This window comes from Periplaneta americana, chromosome 15 (genome assembly GCF_040183065.1).
Source record: "Periplaneta americana isolate PAMFEO1 chromosome 15, P.americana_PAMFEO1_priV1, whole genome shotgun sequence".
Taxonomy (NCBI): domain Eukaryota; kingdom Metazoa; phylum Arthropoda; class Insecta; order Blattodea; family Blattidae; genus Periplaneta; species Periplaneta americana.
The window spans coordinates 148503476-148524858 of record NC_091131.1 but is presented as its reverse complement, the minus strand read 5'-3'; positions in this window follow the sequence as shown (position 1 = coordinate 148524858).

The window sequence follows — 21383 nt, the reverse complement described above, 5'->3', positions numbered from 1 at the left end:
TATTTAAGAATTCGTTAGAATTATCAAAATTTTTTTAATTTCTAAAAATTCGTCAAAATTTTCAAAAATCGTCGGAATCCCAAAAAATTTCAAAATTTTTGGACATTTTCAAAATTTTGAAAAATTTCAATAATTTTGAAAAATTTCAAAATTTTCAAATATTTTCAAAAATTTAAAAAATGTCCAAAAATTTTAAAATATCGTCGAAATTAAAAAAAACTATTTTCAAAAATGTTCAATAATTTCAAAATTTCGAAAAATTTTCAAAAATCGTCGAAATTCTACAAAATTTTCAATAATTTCAAAATTTTCAAAACTTTACAAAAATTCCAAAAACGTTAAAAATTCTTCCAAATTTTCAAAAAAATTTCAAAATTTGTAGGAATTCCAAAAAATCTGAAAATTTCCTAATGTTTTTTAAATTCCTCAAAAATTTCAATTAATTCCAATACACCACCTGGCAGCACCGATAGGCTCGAGGCTACACGACAGCCACGGCATTTACTGGGCTGCACCTGCAGGCTCGCTGGTCCCAACAAGCAGTACAATAATTAAAAAAATTAATTGGTATTTAAGAAATTTTTTAAATTTTCAAAATTTTTTAAATTTAAAAAAATTTTCATAATTTTCAAAAATCGTCGAAATTAAAAAAAATTGAAAACTTTCAAAAATTTTAAAAACGTTAAAAATTCTTCCACATTTTCAAAACATTGTTCAAAATTCGTCGAAATTCCAAAAAATTTCAAAATTTTCAGAATTTGTCGAAATTCCAAAAAATATGAAGACTTCCAATCATTTTCTAAATTTCCCAAAATTTCCAAATATTTTCTATACTCCCCAGCACCGATGTGCTCGAGGCTACACCTCTGGCAGCCGCCGTGGCTTCCATACTGGCAGCACCTGCAGGCTTCCTGCTCCCGCATAGAAGACCAATAATTATAAAAATTAAATGTAATGTAAGAAATTTTAAAAAACTTTCAAAAATTTTCAAAATTTTCAAAATTTGCAAAAATTTTCAAGTTATCAAAATTTGTTGAAATTCCAAAAAATCTTAATATTTCCAAACATTTTCTTAATTTCTCAAAAGTTTCAAATATATTCAATACTCAAACTGGCAGGAATGAGTCTCGAGGGTACACCACGTGCAGAAACGCCATTCTTTGGGCTCACTGGCGTCTGCAGGCCCGCTAATCCCACCTACCAGACCGATAATTTTAAAAATTAAAGGAAATTTAAGAAATTTACAAAAATTTTCAAAATTCGTCGGAATTCGAAAAAATTTGAAAACTCTCAAGTTTTCATAATTTTCAAAAATTTACAAAAAATTTTCAAAATTATAAAAGAATTTCAAAATTCGTCAAAATTACTAAAACTCTCAAAAACTAAAAACATTTTCAAAATATCTCAAAATTTTCAAAATTTTGAAAAATTTTCAAATATTTTCTATACCCTCTGATAGAAACAATAGAGCCACAGCATTCTCTGGGATATCACACTGGCAGCACCTGCAGGCTCGCAGCTCCCACCTAGCAGAAAAATTAGAAAAATTAATGGAAATTTAGAAATTTAAAAAAATTTTCAAAATTGTAAAAATTTCAAAATACGTCAAAATTCCAAAAATTTCAAAATTTTAAAAAATTTTCGAAATTTTTCAGAACTTTAAAAATATCCTAAAATTATCAAAATTCTCATAATTTTAAAAAATTTAGAAAATACTTCAAAATTTTCAAAAATTTTAAAAATTCTCCGAAATTCCAGAAAATTTTCAGAATTTTCAAAAATTTTCAAAATTTTCACAATTTCTAAAGATTTTCAAAATTTTAAAAATTTTCAAAAATTTTAAAAATGTTCAAAAATATTCAAAATTTTCAAAATGTTTCAAAATTTTCAAAAATTTTCAATGCTCCCCTTCACAGGACCGATAGGCTCGATGGTACACATCGGGCAGCCACGGTATTATGTGCTAAGACACTGGCAGCACCTGCAGGCTTGCAGCTCTCACCTGGCAGAACAATAATTTTGAAAATTAAAGGAAATTTAAGAAATTTTTAAAATTTCTATATTTCGTCCAAATTCCAAAAATTTGCAAAATTTTCAAAAATTTTCAAAATTATCAAAAAATTCAAAAAATTTCAAATATTAAAAAATTTTAAAAAAATTAAAAAAATCATCAAAATTCGACGAAATTCCCAAAAATTTCAAAATTTTCAAAGTTTTTAAAAAGTTTTCAAAAATTTTCAAAGTTTTTAAAAAATTTTCAAACATTTTCAACATTTGTAATTAAAAAAAATTTGAAAATTTCCAAACATTTTATAAATTTCTCAATTTCTCAATTTTCAAAATTTTAAACATTTTCAAACTCCGTCCAAATCAGAAAAAAATTCAAAATTTTCAAAAACTTTCAAAATTTTCAAAATCTTCAAAAATTTTCAAAATTTGACGAAATTCCAACAAATTTCAAAACTTTCAAAATTTCAAAAAATATTCAAAAATTTCAAAATTTTCAAAATCTTCAAAAATTTTCAAAATTCAACAAAATTATAATGAACTTCAATATTTTCAAAAATATTCAAAAATTTTCAAAATTCGTCGAAATACCAAAAATTTTCAAAATTTTCAAAAATTTCAAAAAATTTCAAAAATTATCAAAATTTATCAAAATATTCAGAAATTTTCAAAATTTGAAGACTTCCAAACATTTTCTGAATTTCCCAAAATTTCCAAGTTACAAAGTTAAAGTTAAGAAGTTAAATGATCGCATTTTAATCATTTGGATGCAATTTAAATTAAGTAACATATTAAACGATTTATCAATCTATCAAACACGAATGTTACCTGGATCAAATGTCCTATTTTAATTATGTAATTACTTTATGTTTATTTCTAACGGGTGCAGCGGAGCGCAAGGGTACGGCTAGTTAATACATTAATTAGTAGGACTGGGGCAACCGCCGAATAGTGCCAATTTTGTGTATTGTTGTGACGTTACACAGTCGAAACCAGTGAGTGGAATTACATTGTTGACAAGCGTTTTGCTAGAAAATATACCGAAATCTAGGACTGAATGAACGGGAGGGTGGCGCGAAAGAAAACGTGAAAATGAACAGTTGAATATTGAGCTAAAAACGAAAAAGTGTAGACTAGAACGAGTGCGAGAATGCAGGGAATGGAAAAGGACATCTTCTAAGCTCTTCTCTGGAGTTCAAGTTAGAATCTACATGAATCATCAACCACTAGAACAGGTTAAAACCATGAAATATTTAGGAGTATTTCTGGATAGTAGACTGACCTTTGATCGACATATAGAATATGTCTCGCAAAAGTGCACAGGCCTAATCCACCAACTTACAAAATCTGCAAGACTCCAGTGGGGACTAGGACACGAAGCCCTAAAAACTATCTATCGAGGTGCTATCATTCCTGTGTTAGTGTACGGAGCACCCGTCTGGGAGAAGGCACTAACAAAAGAAAATAACATCAAGAAATACCGAAGGGTCCAAAGACTGATCAACATCAAAATGGCGAAAGCATACAGGACTCTATCTTACGATGCATCTTGTATCATAGCTGGAGTCGAGCCAATAAAGATTATAATAGAAGAGAAGATAAACATATATAAGGCCACACACGAATTGTTACAGGAGTACGACGAACCAGATACAACACAGTGGATTCATCCTGCAGAAATAATAGAGATCTGTAAAGCTACAAATGAACAATACGAAATAGAAGTGTTCACAGATGGCAGCAAAATTAATGGAAAAGTAGGAGCAGCAGCAGTCATATTTAGAAACAAAACAGTAGTCCAACAACAAAAATTCAGGCTAAACAATAAATGCTCAAATAATCAAGCGGAACAGATAGCAATCCTACAAGCTCTAAAGATAATAACGGAAATGGACATACCAAATATTGAACGAACAGTGGCAATTTACACAGACAGCAAAGTCACAATAGATTTACTGAGGAACAACGACAAACATGGATACATAATAGAGCAAATTAGGCAAAATCTTAAAATCCTCTTTAGTCAGCAATGGAAGATTAACTTTAAATGGATAAAAGCACATGTTGGCATCCATGGAAATGAAATAGCTGATAAATTAGCTAAGCAAGCAACAGAAGAAGATCACATACCAGTAATCTACAATAAAATACCTAAGAGTACAATAATAGACGCAGAGAAAAAGAAAAGCACTGAGAAATGGCAAAGGAGCACTAACGAAGAGATTTTTTCCTTCAGTGAAGGATAGGATGAAAATCAACATACCAGCTACACCAAACCTTGCATCAATACTACCTGGTCACGGGAAACTCAGATCTTATTACTATAGATTCAGAATTTCGGAAAACCCAGGATGTCCTTGCGGAGCAGCTGACCAAACAGTCGATCATCTTCTGTGGGAGTGCCAAATCTTGAACCAACAGCGCAGTGTCTTCAAGGAAGCAACAAGGAGTGGAAGAAATTGGCCAATAAATTATAGGGACATCATAAAACAGCATTTGAGGTCATTTGTGCGCTATATTAAAGCTATAAACTTTGAACAATTGTAAATATATGTCTCAGTTTCGTAACATGCGTAAACACACTCAATTAGCAATATATTATAAACACTATAGTTATAATTACTAAAAGTGTATATATGTAAATAGTGTAAATAGAATTAGTTTCAATAAGTGAAAGAGAATGATAGTGAAGATATTAGTTTCATTAAGTGAAAGAGAGTGATAGAGAAGATCCAATTACCAAAAGTGTATATATATATAAACAGCGTAAATAGAACAAGTATAATTAACTCAAAAATAGTGATAGTGATAGAGAACATTCAACAGTGAATAACATAAAATAATACAACACAATAATTAATATCAACAAAACCACGAAACAGTGAAGCAAAAGACAATGGGACACCTATGAACAAAAAATTGATAAACAAGTTTCAATACACCATGTAATATGACTACGCGTCATGGGGCATGGTGATAATTAAACCGGAAAGAATAAAAAATATATTTTCAATACTCCCCCTAGCAACACCGATGTGCTCGAGGCTACACCTCTGGCAGCCACGGCTTTGTCTGGGCTACCACACTGGCAGCACCTGCAGGCTCCCTGCTCCCACATAGCAGACCAATAATTATAAAAATTAAAGGTAATTTAAGAAATTTTACAAAACTTTAAAAATTTTTCAAACTTTCAAAAATTTTCAAAATTTGCAAAAAATTTTCAAGTTAAAAAATTTGTTCAAATTCCAAAAAATCTTAAAATATCCAAACATTTTCTGCATTTCTCAAAAGTTTCAAATATTTTCAATACTCCAACTGGCAGGAATGATAGGCTCGAGGGTACACCACGGGCAGCCACGCCATTCTTTGGGCTAACTCACTGGCGTCTGCAGGCCCGCTAATCCCACCTAGCAGACCGATAATTTTAAAAATTACAGGAAATTTAAGAAATTTTCAAAATTCGTCGAAATTCCCAAAACTCTCAAAAATTAAAAAAAATTTTCAAAATTTCTCAAAATTTTCGAAATTCGTCCAAATCCGAAAAAAATTCAAAATTTTTCAAAACTTTCAATATTTTGAAAATCTTAAAAAATTTTCAAAATTTGACGAAATTCCAACAAATTTCAAAATTTTCGGAATTTTAAAAAATATTCAAAAATTTCAAAATTTTCAAAAATCTTCAAAAATTTTCAAAATTCAACAAAATTCCAATGAAATTCAAAATTTTCAAAATCTTCAAAAATTTTCAAAAACCGACGAATTTCCAAAAAATTTCAAAAATTTTAAAAAATTTCAAAACTTCCAAAATTTGTCGATATTCCTAAAAATCTGAATAGTTCCTAAACATATTCTCAATTTCTCAAAATATTCAAATATTTTAAATACTCCCCCTGGCAGAACCTGGGATCGAGGCTACACATGCAGCCACGGCATTCTCTGCGCTACCTCACTGGCAGCATCCGCAGGCTCGCTGCTCCCATCTAGCAAATCAGTAATTATAAATATTAAAGGAAATTTAAGAAATTTTTCAAAAATCTAAAAAAATCTTCAAAACTAGACGAAATTGCAAATAATTTCAAAAAACTTCAAAATTTTTCAAAATTTTCAAAATTCGTCGAAATTCCAGAAAACTTCGAATTTTTCAAAATTTTCAAAAATTTTTAAAATTTTCAAAAAATTTCAAAATTCGTCGAAATTCGAAAAAATTTCAAAATTTTCAAATATTTCAAGAATTTTAAAAACTTTCAAAATTTATAAAGATTTTCAAAAATTTTGAAAATTGGTCGAAAGTCGATAAAATTTTAAAATTTTCTAAATTTTCTAAATTTTCAAAACCTCAAAATTTTAAAAAATATCAAATTACTCATATATTTTCAAAAATTTTCAAAATTCGACGAAATTTCAAATCCTTTCAAAATTTGTCGAAATTCCAAAAAATCTGAAAATTTCCAAACATTTTCAAAATCTCTCAAAATTTTTAATTATTTTCAGCACTCCCCTAGGCAGCACCCATAGGCTCTACGCTACTCCTCGGGCAGCCAAGGCATTCTCCCCCAGAGAATGGCAGCACCAACAGGCTCGCTGCGTCCACCTAGCAGACCAATAATATTAGAAATTAAAGGAAATTTCAGATATTTTCATATTTTTCAGTTTTTGATATGTTAAAAAATTTTCAAAATTCGTCGAAATTGCAAAAAATTTCAAAATTTTTCAAAGTTTCGAAAATTTTCAAAACTCAAAATTTTCAAAATTTTAAAAATATTTTTAAAATTTCACAAAAGTCCAAAAATTATCGAAATTTTGAAAAATTATCAAAATTAGTCGAAATTCCAAAAAATCTTAAAATTTTCAAACATTTTCTAAATTTCTCATAATTTTCAAATTTTTTCTATACTCCCCCTAACAGGCTCGAAGCTACTCCTCGGGTAGCCACGGCATTCTCTGGGCTACTACAGAGTCAGCACTTGCAGGCTCGCTACGCCAACCTAGCAGACCAATAATTAAAAAAATTAAAGGAATTTTAAGAAATTTTAAAAAATTTTCAAAATTCCTCGAAATTCCAAAAAATTTCAAAATTTTCATAATTTCACGAATTGTTCCAAATTTGTAAAAAATTTTTCAACATTTTCAAAATTTGTCGAAATTCCATAAAATCTGAAAATTTTAAAACATTTTCTAAATTTCCCAACTCTTTCAAACGTTTTCAATACTCCTCTGACAAGACCCATTGGCTTGAGATACACATCGGGCAGCCACTGCATTTTCTGGGCTAAAGAACTGGCGGCACCTGCATGCTCACTGCACACATTTAGAGCAATAATTAAATTTAAAAAAATTATGAAATTTTCAAAAAATTTCCAAAACTTCCAAACTTTCAAAAATCTTCAAAAATTTTCAAAATTCGACGAAATTCCAAAAAAATTTCAAAATTTTCAAAATATGACGATAAATCCAAATAATTTAAAAATTTTTATAATCTTCAGAAATTTCAATAATTTTCAAAAATTTTCAAAATTCGACGAAATTCCAAAAAATTTAAAAATTTTCAAAATTCTCAAATATTTTCAAAATTTAAAAAAATCGACGAAATTGCAAATAGTTTCAATATATTCAACATTCTCAAATATTGTCGAAAAATTTCAAAATCAAAAATTTTCGAAATTATTCAGAATTTTAAAAATATTCAAAAATTTTCAATATTCTCAAAATTCTCAAAAATTTACAAAATATTTCAATATTTTCAAAAATTTTCAAAATTCGCCGAAATTCCAGAAAATTTCGAAATTATCAGAATTTTCAAAAATTTTCAAAATTTTAAATGTCTTCAAAATATTTCAAAATTTTTCAAAATTTTCAACAATTTTCAAAATGTTTCAATATTTTCTAAATATTTCAAAATTTTCAAAAAATTTCAATGCTCCTCACAGGACCGATAGGCTCGAGGGTACACGTCAGGCAGCCACGGTATTATGTGCTATATCACTGGCAGCACCTGCAGGCTCGCAACTCCCACCTTGCAGACGATTAATTAGAAAAATTAAAGGAAATTTAGAAATTTTAAAAAATTTCAATATTTTAAAAATCTCAAAATACGTCAAAATTCCAAAAAATTTCGAAATTTTAAAAAATTTCGAAATTTTTCAGAATTATAAAAATATCCAAAAATTTTCAAAATTCTCATAATTTTCATAAATTAAAAAAATTTTTCAAAATTGTCAAAAGTGTTCAAAATTCGCCGAAATTTCAGAAAATTTTTAAATTCTCAGAATTTTCAAAGATTTTCAAAATTTTCCACATTTCCAAAAATTTTTTAAATTTTAAAAATGTTCAAAAATATTCAAAATTTTCAAAATGTTCAATAATTTTCAAAATGTTTCAAAATTTTCAAAAATTTTCTATGCTCCCCTTCACAGGACCTAGAGGCTCGAGAGTACAAATCGGGCAGCCACGGTATTATGTGCTAAGACACTGGCAGCACCTGTAGGCTTGCAGCACCCACCTAGAAGAACAATTTTAAAAATTAAAGGAAATTTAAGAAATTTTCAAAAATTTTCAAAATTTTCAAATATTTTCAAAATTATCAAAAAATTAAAAAAATGTCAAATATTAAAAAAATTTTAAATTTTTCAAAATATTACGTAATTTGAAAAAAAAATATTAAAATTTTCAAATTTTTCAACATTTGTCGTAATTAAAAAAATGTGAAAATTTCCGAACATTTTCTAAATTTCTCAAAATTTTCAAAATATTTTCAATACTCCCACTGTCAGAAATGATAGGCTCGATTGTACACCTCTCAAAAAAAAAAAAAATAGTGGCCGCACTCGTGAACAGCGAATATTTTCAAAGTCTACTTCGGGTCGCGGCGATGTTACACGATGCATGTGCTTGTAAAAGCAGTTCCGGAACTAAGAAAGTGTTCCACATCTGCGCCTCGTACACCAGCGGTAGAGTGCTTGTTTAATGATTCAAAGGTTATGGGTTCGGGCCTTCTTCAAGATTTCATTTTATTTTTTAATCGTTCTTTAGCGATGTAAATGATATTAAAATTATCATTTATATCCAGTTATCGTTCTTTATGGATATCACGTTATTTATATTTTGTTATCGTTCTTTAGAGATATGAATAAAATTCAGGTCATCATTTGTATTCTGTTATCATATTATAACGATATAAGTAATAATTATTATTGTATCTCCAATGGGGGTTAGCCCTATTTTACATATGTATGTTAGGGCTATAGTTTTATACACAAAAAAGATGAGCATAAAGAGAAATGGAAAAGAAAATTAAATTAGCTTACGCGGTGTAAACAAAACATAAACAATCCGTAAATTAGGCATTACGATTGCAAAACAAATACCAGGTATCAATTGGAAACATACAAAAACATTAACAACACATATACCTAACACTTCTATAACACAAATATGCAGATTTCCGTACCATACATCATAAATTAATACACAATAGTCACACAAACACAATCAAACTATAATTACGACATTGCGACGACATCAAGCATCCCATAACTGACTCACATACGTTACAAATCAAGCATCCGTTACAACACATACACTTCAACATAGTAACCACACTTTTAAAAGTTACAAATTTGGCTCCAAGAAGAATAAATAGGACACTGTTACTAATTACTATTCTTCTACAATTTCTTAAATACATCTTTAATAAATCTGTGAAATTCCGATATGAATAATATTCACGTTTTTTATATTATCGTTTTTTAGCGATTTAAATAATATTCAAGTTATCATTTTTATTCTGTTTTCCTTCATTAGCATTATGAAACAATATTCAAGTTATTTATATTGTTATTGTTCTTTCACAATATATTAATTAAACAAACCGATATTTATCATTTATATTGTGTTATCGTTCTTTAGTGATACTGTATAAATAATATTCAAGTTATTTATATTGTAATCGTTCTTTAGCGATATAAATAACATAAATTTAATATTAGGTTTGGAAAAATCCAGTTGCATAATACTGCTATTAGTTTTTCTTTTTGTATTATTACATTATACTATCTTGAACCACAATGAAATGAAAAGGAGTAACGAGGAATTGAACCTGAGACGTTGACATCTGAATTCCGATGTTCGTCCGCTGAGCTACGAGAGCAAAAGTGTGGAAACATTTTCGGAAAAATTGGCCCAATCACACTCTAAGATTTTCTGATGATTCGTAGAAGCTAGTCCAGGATGCGGGGGGGCCAAGGCTAATTGAGATTTCCCGGTCTCTGACCGGGTCAAACATCCTGATAGAATTAATATTTAACCCTTGCCGTGACTTTTGGTGAAGTCCGGAGGGCCCAATTAGTCAAATCCACTCTCCTCATCTCCACGCTTGGGCCCTTTGGAATTTAATAAGATGCGAAAGAGATAGTGGTGTGCGGAAAGCAACGGGATGTTACCGCATTTAGGCCTATCCTTCCCAAGAAAACTGCAAACATGAACAAAGGAAGCTTTTAATAGAAGAAGAAGGATCTTCTGCGGACCTATAAAAAAAGAACTATGGAAGAGACTAGTGAAGTGCTTTGTGTGGAGTGTGGCATTGTATGGGGAAAGAACATGGACATTCGACGAAATGAAGAGAAACGAATTGAAGCATTTGAAATGTGGATGTGGAGAAGAACGGTGCGTGTGAGGTGGACAGACAGAATAAGAAATAAAATTGTGTTTGAAAAAGTGAATAGTTCCTAAACATTTTCTCAATTTCTCAAAATATTCAAATATTTTCAATACTCCCCCTGGCAGAAACTAGGATCGAGGCTACACATCGTGCAGCCACGGCATTCTCTGCGCTACCTCACTGGCAGCATCCGCAGGCTCGCTGCTCCCATCTAGCAGATCAATAATTATAAATATTAAAGGAAATTTAAGAAGTTTTTGAAAGGTTTAAAAAAAATCTTCAAAAATTAGACGAAATTGCAAATAATTTCAAAATACTTCAATATTTCAAAAATTTTCAAAATTTTTCAGATTTTCAAAATTTTCAAAAATATAAAAATTCTCAAAATTTTCAGAAATTTACAAAATGTTTCAAAATTTTCAAAATTCGTCGAAATTCCAGAAAATTTCGAATTTTTCAAAATTATCAAAAATTTAAAAAATTTTCAAAATTTATAAAAAGGTTCAAAAAATTTCAAAATTCGTCGAAATTCGATTATATTTCAAAATTTTCTAAACTTTCTAAATTTTCAAAATTTCAAATTTTCAAAAATATCAAATTACTCATATTTCAAAATTTTCAAAAATTCGACGAAATTCCAAAAAATCTCAAAATTTTCAAAAATTTCAAATTATTTCAAAATTTGTCGAAATTCCACAAAATCTGAAAATTTCCAAACATTTAAAAATTCTCTCAAAATTTTTATTATTTTCAGCACTCCCCTAGGCAGCACCCATAGGCTCTAGGCTACTCCTCGGCAGCCAAGGCATTCTCCCCCAGAGAATGGCAGCACCAGCATGCTCGCTGCGTCCACCTAGCAGACCAATATTAGAAATTAAAGGAAAATTCAGATATTTTCATATATTTTGAGTTTTTGAAATGTTAAAAATTTTCAAAATTCGTCGATAATGCAAAAAATTTCGAAATTTTTTCAGTTTCAAAAATTTTCAAAACTCAAAATTTTCAAAAATTTTAAAGTATTTTTAAAATTCGACGAAATACCAAAAAATTTTCAAAATTTTGAAAAATTATCAAAATTTGACGAAATTCCAAAAAATTTCAAAATTTTCAAAATTTTAAAAGAATTTTTAAAAATATCAATGTTTTCAAAAATCTTCAAAAGTTTAAAAATTCGACGAAATTCCAAAGAATTTCAAAATTTTCAAAATTTTCAAAAATTTTCAAAATTTTGACAAATTTTCTAAATTTGTCGAAATTCCAAAAAATCTGAAATTTCCAAACATTTGATAAATTTGTCAAAATTTTCAATTTCAATACTCACTTGGCCCGACCGATAAGCTCGAGACTACACCTCGGGGAGCTACGGCATTCACTGGCCTGTAACACTGGCATCATCTGCAGGCTAGCTCCCACATAGCAGACCAATAATAATTATAAAAATTAAAGGTAATTTAAGGAAGTTTTCAAAATTTGCAAAAATTTTGAAGTTATCAAAATTTGTTGAAATTCCAAAAAATCTTAAATATCCAAACATTTTCTACATTTCTCAAAATCTCAAATATTTTCAATACTCCCACAGGCATGAATGATATTCTCGAGAGTACACCACGGGCAGCCACGGCATTCTTTGGGCTCACTGCCGTCTGCAGGCCCGCTACTCCCACCTAGCAGACCGATAATTTTAAAAATTAAAGGAAATATAAGGAATTTTAAAAAATTTTAAAAATTCGTCGTAATTCCAAAAAATTGAAAACTCTCAATTTTTCATAATTTTAAAAAATTTACAAAAAATTTCAAAATAAAAAATTTCAAAATTCGTCAAAATTACTAAAACTCTCAAAAATTAAAAACATTTTCAAAATATCTCAAAATTTGAAAAATTTTCAAAATTAGTCCAAATCCGAAAAATATTCAAATTTTTAAAAATTTTCAAAATTTCACAAAATTTTCAAATATTTTCAATACACCTCTGGTAGAAAGGATAGAGCCACAAGCATTTTCTGGGATACCACACTGGCAGCACCTGCAGGCTCGCAACTCCCACCTTGCAATAATTAGAAAAATTAAAGGAAATTAGAAATTTTCAAAAATTTCAAAATAATAAAAATTTCAAATAAGCCAAAATTTAAAAAAATCGAATTTTTCAGAAACTTCGAAATTTTTCAGAATTTTAAAAATATTAAAAAAATTTTTAAATTCTCATAATTTTCAAAAATTTACAAAATGTATCAAAATTTTCAGATATTTCAAAATTCGCCGAAATTTTAGAAAACTTGTAAATTTTCAGAATTTTCAAAGATTTTCAAAATTTCAAAATTTCCAAAAATTTTCAAATTTTAACAATTTTCAAAAATTTAAAATGTTCAAAAATATTCAAAATATTCAAAATGATTAATAATATTCAAAATGTTTCAAAATTCTCAAAAATTTTCTTGCTCCCCTTCACAGGACCGATAGGCTCGAAGGTACACATCGGGCAGCCACGGTATTATGTGCTAAGACACTGGCAGCACCTGCAGGCATACAGCTCCCACCTAGCAGAACAATAATTTTAAAAATTAAAGGAAATTTAAGAAATTTTCAAAAATTTTCAAATTATCAAAATTCAAAAAAATTTAAATATTCAAAAATTTTTAAATTTTTCAAAATATTAAAAAATTTAAAATATCAATATTTTCAAAAACTTAAAAAATTATCAAAATTCGACGAAATTCCAAAAAATTTCAAAATTTTCAAAAATTTTCAACATTTGTCGTAATTCAAAAAAATGTGAAAATTTCCTAACATTTTCTAAATTTCTCAACATTTTCAATTATTTTCAATACTCCCACTGGCAGAAATGATAGGCTCAAGACTACACCACAGGTAGCCACGGCATACTCTGGGCTAACACACTGGCGTCTGCAGGCTCGCTAATCCCACGTAGCAGACAGGTAATTTTAAAAATTAAAGGAAATTTAAGAAATTTTCAGAAATTTTCAAAATTCGTCGGAATTCCAAAAAATTTTCAAATTTTTCATACTTTTCAAAATTTAGAAAAATTTTCGAAAGATTTCAAAATTCGTCAAAATTCCCAAAACTCTAAAAAATTAAAAACATTTTCAAAATTTCTCAAATTTTTCAAAATTTTTCAAAATTTTCAACATTTGACGAAATTCCAAGAAATTTCATAATTTTCAAAATTTTAAAAAACATTCAAAAATTTCAAAATTTTCAAAATCTTCAAAAATTTTCAAAATTCAACAAAGTTCCAATGAATTTCAAAATTTTCAAAATCTTAAAAAATTTTAAAAAATTTCAAAAATATTAATGAACTTCAAAAATTTTCAAAATTTGTCGATATTCCTAAAAATCTGAATAGTTCATAAAACTTTTTCTCAATTTCTCAAAATATTCAATATTTGCAATACTCCCCCTGGCAGAACCTAGGATCGAGGCTACACATCGTGCAGCCACGGCAATCTCTGCGCTACCTCACTGGCAGCATCCGCAGGCTCGCTACTCTCATCTAGCAGATTAATTATAAATATTAAAGGAAATTTAAGAAATTTTTCAAAAATTAAAAAAAACCTTCAAAATTAGACGAAATTGCAAATAATTTCAAAAAACTTCAATATTTTCAAAAAATTTCAAAATTTTTCACAATTTTCAAAAGTTTTCAAAAATTTAAAAATTCTCAAAATTTTCAGATTACAAATGTTTCAAAATTTGCAAAATTCGTCCAAATTAAAAAATTTCCAATTTTTCAAATTCGACGATATTCCAAATATTTCAAAATTTTTAAAATTTTCAAAATTTTCAATTACTCTCAAATTTGTCGAAATTCCAAAAAATCTGTAAATTGCAAACATTTTCAAAATCTCTCAAAATTTTTAATCATTTTCAGCACTCCCCTAGGCAGCACCCATAGGCTCTAGGCTACTCCTCGGGCAGCCTAGGCATTCTCCCCCAGAGAATGGCAGCACCAGCAGGCTCGCTGCGTCCACCTAGCAGACTAATAATATTAGAAATTAAACGAAATTTCAGTTATTTTCATATATTTTCGGCTTTTGAAATGTTAAAAAATTTTCAAAATTCGTCGATATTGCAAAACAATTTCAAAATTTTATCAAAGTTTCAAAATTTTCAAAACTCGAAATTTTCAAAAATTTTAAATTATTTTTAAAATTCGACGAAATTCCAAAAAATTTTCATAACATTGAAAAATTATCAAAATTAGTCGAAATTCCAAAAAATTTGAAAATTTTCAAACATTTTCTAAATTTCTGAAAATTTTCAAATTTTTTCTCTACTCCCCCTGGCAGGACTGATAGGCTCGAAGCTGCTCCTCGGGTAGCCACGGCATTCTCTGGGCTACTACACAGTCAGCACCTGCACGCTCGCTGCGCCAACATAGCAGACCAATAATTAAAAAAATTAAAGGAATTTTGAGAAATTTTAAAAAATTTTCAAAATTCCTCGAAATTCCAAAAAATCTCAAAAATTTCAAAATTTCATAATTTCAAAAATTGTTCCAAATTTATAAAAAATTTTCAATATTTTCAAAATTTGTCGAAATTCCATAAGATCTGAAAATTTAAAAACATTTTCTAAATTTCCCAATGCTTTCAAACATTGTCAATACTCCTCTCACAAGACCGATTGGCTTGAGACTACACATCGGGCAGCCACTGCAATCTCTGAGCTAAAGAACTGGCGGCACCTGCATGCTAGCTGCTCACATTTAGAGCAATAATTAAACAAAAAAATTTATGAAACAGTCAAAAATTTAAAAAAATCTTAAAAAATTCGACGAAATTCCAAAAAATTTCAGAATTTTCAAAATTCGTCGAAAATCCAAAAAATTTAAAATTTCAAAAATTTTCAATAATTTAAAGAATTTCCAAAATTTTCAAAATTCGACGAAATTCCAAAAAATTTCAAAATTTTCAAAATTCTCAAATATTTTCAAAATTTAAAAAAATCGACGGAATTGCAAATAGTTTCAAAATATTTGAGAATTCTCAAATATTTTCAAAAAATTTCAAATCTTCAAAAATTTTCGAAATTTATCGAAATATTCAAAAATTTTCAAAATGTGTCGAAATTCCAAAAAGTTTGAAGATTTCCAAACATTTTCTAAATTTCTCAAAATTTCCGAATATTTTCAATACTCCCCCTAGCACCCATGTGCTCGAGGCTACACCTCTGCTTTTTCTGGGCTACCATACTGGCAGCACCTGCAGGCTCCCTGCTCCCCCATAGCAGACCAATAATTATAAAAATTAAAGGTAATTTAAGATATTTTTAAAAACTTTCAAATTTTTTAAAGCTTTAAAAAATTTTCAACTTATCAAAATTTGTTGAAATTCCAAATAATCTTAAAATTCCAAACATTTTCTAAATTTCTCAAAAGTTTCAAATGTTTTCAATAATCCCACTGGCAGGAATGATACGATCGAGGGTACACCACGGGCAGCCACGCCATTCTTTGGGCTCTCACTGGCGTCTACAGGCCCGCTAATCCCACCTACCAGACCGATAATTTTAAAAATTAAAGGAAATTTAAGAAATTTTCAAAAATTTTCAAAATTCGTCGGAATTCCAAAAAAATTGAAAACTCTCAAAATTTTTCATAATTTTCAAAAATTTACAAAAAGTTTTCAAAATTATAAAACAATTTCAAAATTCGTCAAAATTACTAAAACTCTGAAAAATTAAAAACATTTTCAAAATTTTGAAAAATTTTCAAAATTCGTCCAAATCCGAAAAAAAATTCAAAACTTTCAAAAATTTTCGAAATTTAACAAAATTTTCAAATATTTTTAATACACCTCTGGTAGAAAATATAGGGCCACAGCATTTTCTGGGATACCACACTGGCAGCACTTGCAGGCTCGCAGCTCCCACCTAGCAGACCAATAATTTGAAAAATTAAAGGAAATTTAGAAATTTTCAAACATTTTCTAAATTTTAAAAATTTCAAAACACGTCAAAATTCCAAAAAATTTTCAAAATTCTCATAATTTTAAAAAATTTACAAAATGTTTCTAAATTTTCAAAAATCTTCAAAATTCGCCGAAATTCTAGAAAATTTTGAAATTTTCAGAATTTTCAAAGATTTTTAAAATTTTCAAAATTTCCAAATATTTTCAAAATTTTAAAAAATTTTCGAAATGTTAAAAAATATTCACAATTTTCAAAATTTTGAATAATTTTCAAAATGTTTCAAGATTTTCATAAATTTTCAATGCTCCCCCTCACAGGACCGATAGGCTCGAGGGTACACATCGGGCAGGCACGGTATTATGTGCTAAGACACTGGCAGCACCTGCAGGCTTGCAGCTCCCACGTAGCAAAATAATTTTAAAAATTAAAGGAAATTTAGGAAATTTTCAAAAATTTTCAGATTTCGTCGAAATTCCAAAAATTTTCAAAATTTTGAAAATTTCAGAAATTTTCAAAATTATCAAAAAATTAAAAAAAATTCAAATATTCAAAAAATTTTAAATTATTCAAAATATTAAAAAAATTATAAAAAATATCAAAATTTTCAAAACTTAAAAAATTATCAAAATTTGACGAAATTCCAAAAAATTTCAACATTTGTCGTAATTCAAAAAAATGTGAAAATTACCAAACATTTTCTAAATTTCTCAAAATTTTTAATTATTTTCAATACTCCCACTGCCAGAAATGATAGGCTCCAGAGTACACCACAGGTAGCCACGGCATACTCTGGGCTAACACACTGGCGTCTCCAGGCTCGCTAATCCCATCTAGCAGACCGATAATTTTAAAAATTAAAGGAAATTTAAGAAGTTTTCAAAAATTGTCAAAATTCGTCGGAATTCCAAAAAATTTCAAAATTTTCAAATTTTTCATACTTTTCAAAAATTTAGAAAAATTTTCAAAAGATTTCAAAATTCGTCAAAATTCCCAAAACTCTCAAAAATTAAAATCATTTTCAAAATTTCTCAAAATTTTGAAAAATTTGGAAAATTCGTCCAAATCTGAAAAAAATTCACGATTTTGAAGAATTTCAAAATTTTGAAAATCTTCAAAAATTATCGAAACTTGAAATTCCAACAAATTTCAGAATTTTCAAAATTTTAATAAACATTCAAAAATTTCAAAATTTTAAAAAATCTTCAAAAATTTTCAAAATTCGACGAAATTCCAAAAAATTTCAAAAATTTCAAAAAACATTTAAATTCCAAAAATTTTCAAAATTTGTCGATATTCCTAATAATCTGAATAGTTCCTAAACATTTTCTCAATTTCTCAAAATATTCAAATATTATCAATACTCCCATTGGCAGAACCTAGGATCGAGGCTACACATCTTGCAGCCACGGCATTCTCTGCGCTACCTCACTGGCAGCATCCGCAGGCTCGCTGCTCCCATCTAGCAGATCAATAATTATAAATTTTAAAGGAAATTTAAGAAATTTAAAAAAAAAACTTTAAAAAATCTTCAACATTAGACGAAATTGCAAATAATTTCAAAAAACTTCAATATTTTCAAAAATTTTCAAACTTTTTCAGATTTTTCAAAATTTGCAAAAATTTAAAAATTCTCAAAATTTTCAGAAATTTACAAAATGTTTCAAAATTGTCAAAATTCGTCGAAATTCCAGGAAAAATCGAATTTTTCAAAATTTTCAAGAATTTTTAAAATTTTCAAAATTCGTCCAAATTCGAAAACATTTCAAAAATTTCAAGATTTTAAAAAATTTTAAAAAGTTTCAAAATTTTTAAAAATTTAAAAAATTTTCTAAATTTATAAAAATTTTCAAAAATTTTTTAAATTCGTCGAAATTCGATAAAATTTTCTAAATGTTCAAAATTTCAAAATTTTCAAAAATATCAAATTACTCATACTTTCAAAAATTTTTAAACTTGAAGATTTCCAAACATATTCTAAATTTCTCAAAATTTCCGAATATTTTGAATACTCCCCCTGGCAGCACCGATTTGTTCGAGGCAACACATCTGCTTTGTCTGCGCTGCCATATTGGCAGCACCAGCAGGCTCCCTGCTCCCACATAGCAGACCAATAATTATAAAAATTAAAGGTAATTTAAGAAATTTTAAATAACTTTCAAAAGTTTTAAATCTTTCAAAAATTTACAAAAGTTTCAAAATTTGCAAAAATTTTCAAGTTATCAAAATTTGTTGAAATTCCAAAAAATCTTAAAATATCCAAACATTTTCTAAATTTGTCAAAAGTTTCAAACATTTTCAATAATCCCACTGGCAGGAATTATGCGCTCGAGGTTACACCACGGGAGCCACGCCATTCTTTGGGCTAACTCACTGACGTCTGCAGGCCCGCTACTCCCAACTACCAGACCGATAATTTTAAAAATTAAAGGAAATTTAAGAAATTTACAAAAATTTTCAAAATTTGTTGGAATTCCAAAAATTTTGAGAACTCTCAAATTTTTCATAATTTTCAAAAATTTACAAAAAATTTTCAAAATTATAAAAGAATTTCAGAATTCGTCAAAATTACTAAATCTCTCAAAAATTAAAAATATTTTCAAAATATCTCAAAATTTTCAAAATTTGACCACATCCGAAAAAATTAAAAATTTTCAAAAATTTTCAAAATTTCACAAAATTTTTAAATATTTTCAATATCGCTCTGGTAGAAACGATAGAGCCACAGCATTCTCTGGGATACCACACTAGCAGCACCCGCAGGCTCGCAGCTCCCACCTAGCAGACCAATAATTAGAAAAATTAAAGGAAATTTAGAAATTTTCAAAAATATTAAATATTTTAAAAATTTTAAAAATTTCAAAATACTTCAAAATTCCAAAAAATTTCGAAATTTTAAAAAATTTTCGAAATTTTTCAGGATTTTAAAAATTTTCAAAAATTTTCAAAATTCTCATAATTTTCAAAATTTTCATGTTTCAAAATTTTCAAAAATTTACATGTTTCAAAATTTTCAAAAATTTTCAAAATTCGCCAAAATTCCAGAAAATTTTGAAATTTTCAGAATTTTCAAAGATTTTCAATATTTTCAAAATTTCCAAAAATGTTCAAAAATATTCAAAATTTTCAAATTGTTCAATGATTTTCAAAATGTTTCAAAATTTTCAAAAATTTTCGATGCTCCCCTTCACAGGCTCGAGGTACACATCGGGCAGCCATGGTATTATGTGCTAAGACACTGGCAGGCTTTCAGCTCCCACCTAGCAGAACAATAATTTTAAAAATTAAAACAAATTTAAGAAATATTCAAAAATTTTCAAAATTTCAAAAATTTTCAGATTTCGTCGAAATTCCAAAAATTTTCACAATTTATCAAAATTTTCAAAAATATCTAAAAGTTCAAAAAATTTCAAATATCCAAAAATTTTTAAATTTTTCAAAATATTCAAAAATTTTAAACAATATCAAAATTTTCAAAAACTTAAAGTTATCAAAATTCGACGAAATTCCAAAAAATTTCAAAATTTTCAAATTTTTTTTTAAATTTTAAAAAATTTTCAACATTTGTCGTATTTCAAAAAATGTGAAAATTTCCCAACATTTTCTAAATTTCTCAAAATTTTCAATTATTTCCAATACTCCCACTGGCAGAAATGATAGGCTCGAGGGTACACCACAGGTAGCCACGGCATACTCTGGGCTTCCACACTTGCGAGGCTCGCTAATCCCACCTACCAGACCGATAAATTTAAAAATTAAAGGAAATTTAAGAAAATTTCAAAAATTTTCAAAATTCGTCGGAATTCGAAAAAATTTCAAAATTTTCAAATATTACATAGTTTTCAAAAATTTAGAAAAATTTTCAAAATTTTCAGATTTCAAAATTCGTCAAAATTCCCAAAACTCTCAAAAATTAAAAACATTTTCAAAATTTCTAAAAACTTTCAAAATCTTGAAAATTTTTCAAAATTCGTCCTAATCCGAAAGAAATTAAAAATTTTCAAAATTTGACGAAATTCCAACAAATTTCAAAATTTTCAAAATTTTAAAAAATATTCAAAAATTTCAAAATTTTAAAAAATTTTCAGAAATTTTCAAAATTCGACGAGATTAATAAAAATTTCAAAATTTTAAAAGATTTCAAAAATTTTCAAAATTTATCAAGATATTCAAAAATTTTCAAAATTTGTCGAAATTCCAACAAATTTCAAAATTTTCAAAATTTTAAAAAATATTCAAAAATTTCAAAATTTTAAAAAATTTTCAGAAATTTTCAAAATTCGACGAGATTAATAAAAATTTCAAAATTTTAAAAGATTTCAAAAATTTTCAAAATTTATCAAGATATTCAAAAATTTTCAAAATTTGTCGAAATTCCAAAAAATTTGAACATTTTCCAAACATTTTCTAAATTTCTCAAAATTTCCAAATATTTTCGATACTCCCCCAGGCAGCACCGATGTGCTCGAGGTACACTTCTGGCAGCCATGGCTTTGTCTGGGCTGCCAACTGGCAGCACCTGCAGGCTCCCTTCTCCCACATAGCAGACCAACTATTATAAAAATTAAATGTAATTCAAGAAATTTTGAAAAACTTTCAAAATTTTTAAAACTTTCAAAAATTTTCAAGTAATCATAATTTGTTCAAATTCCAAAAAATCTTAAAATATCCAAACATTTTCTAAATTTCTCAAAAGTTTCAAATATTTTCAATATTCCCACTGGCAGGAATGATAGGCTCGAGGGTACACCACGGGCAGCCACGCCATTCTTTGGGCTAACTCACTGGCGTCTCA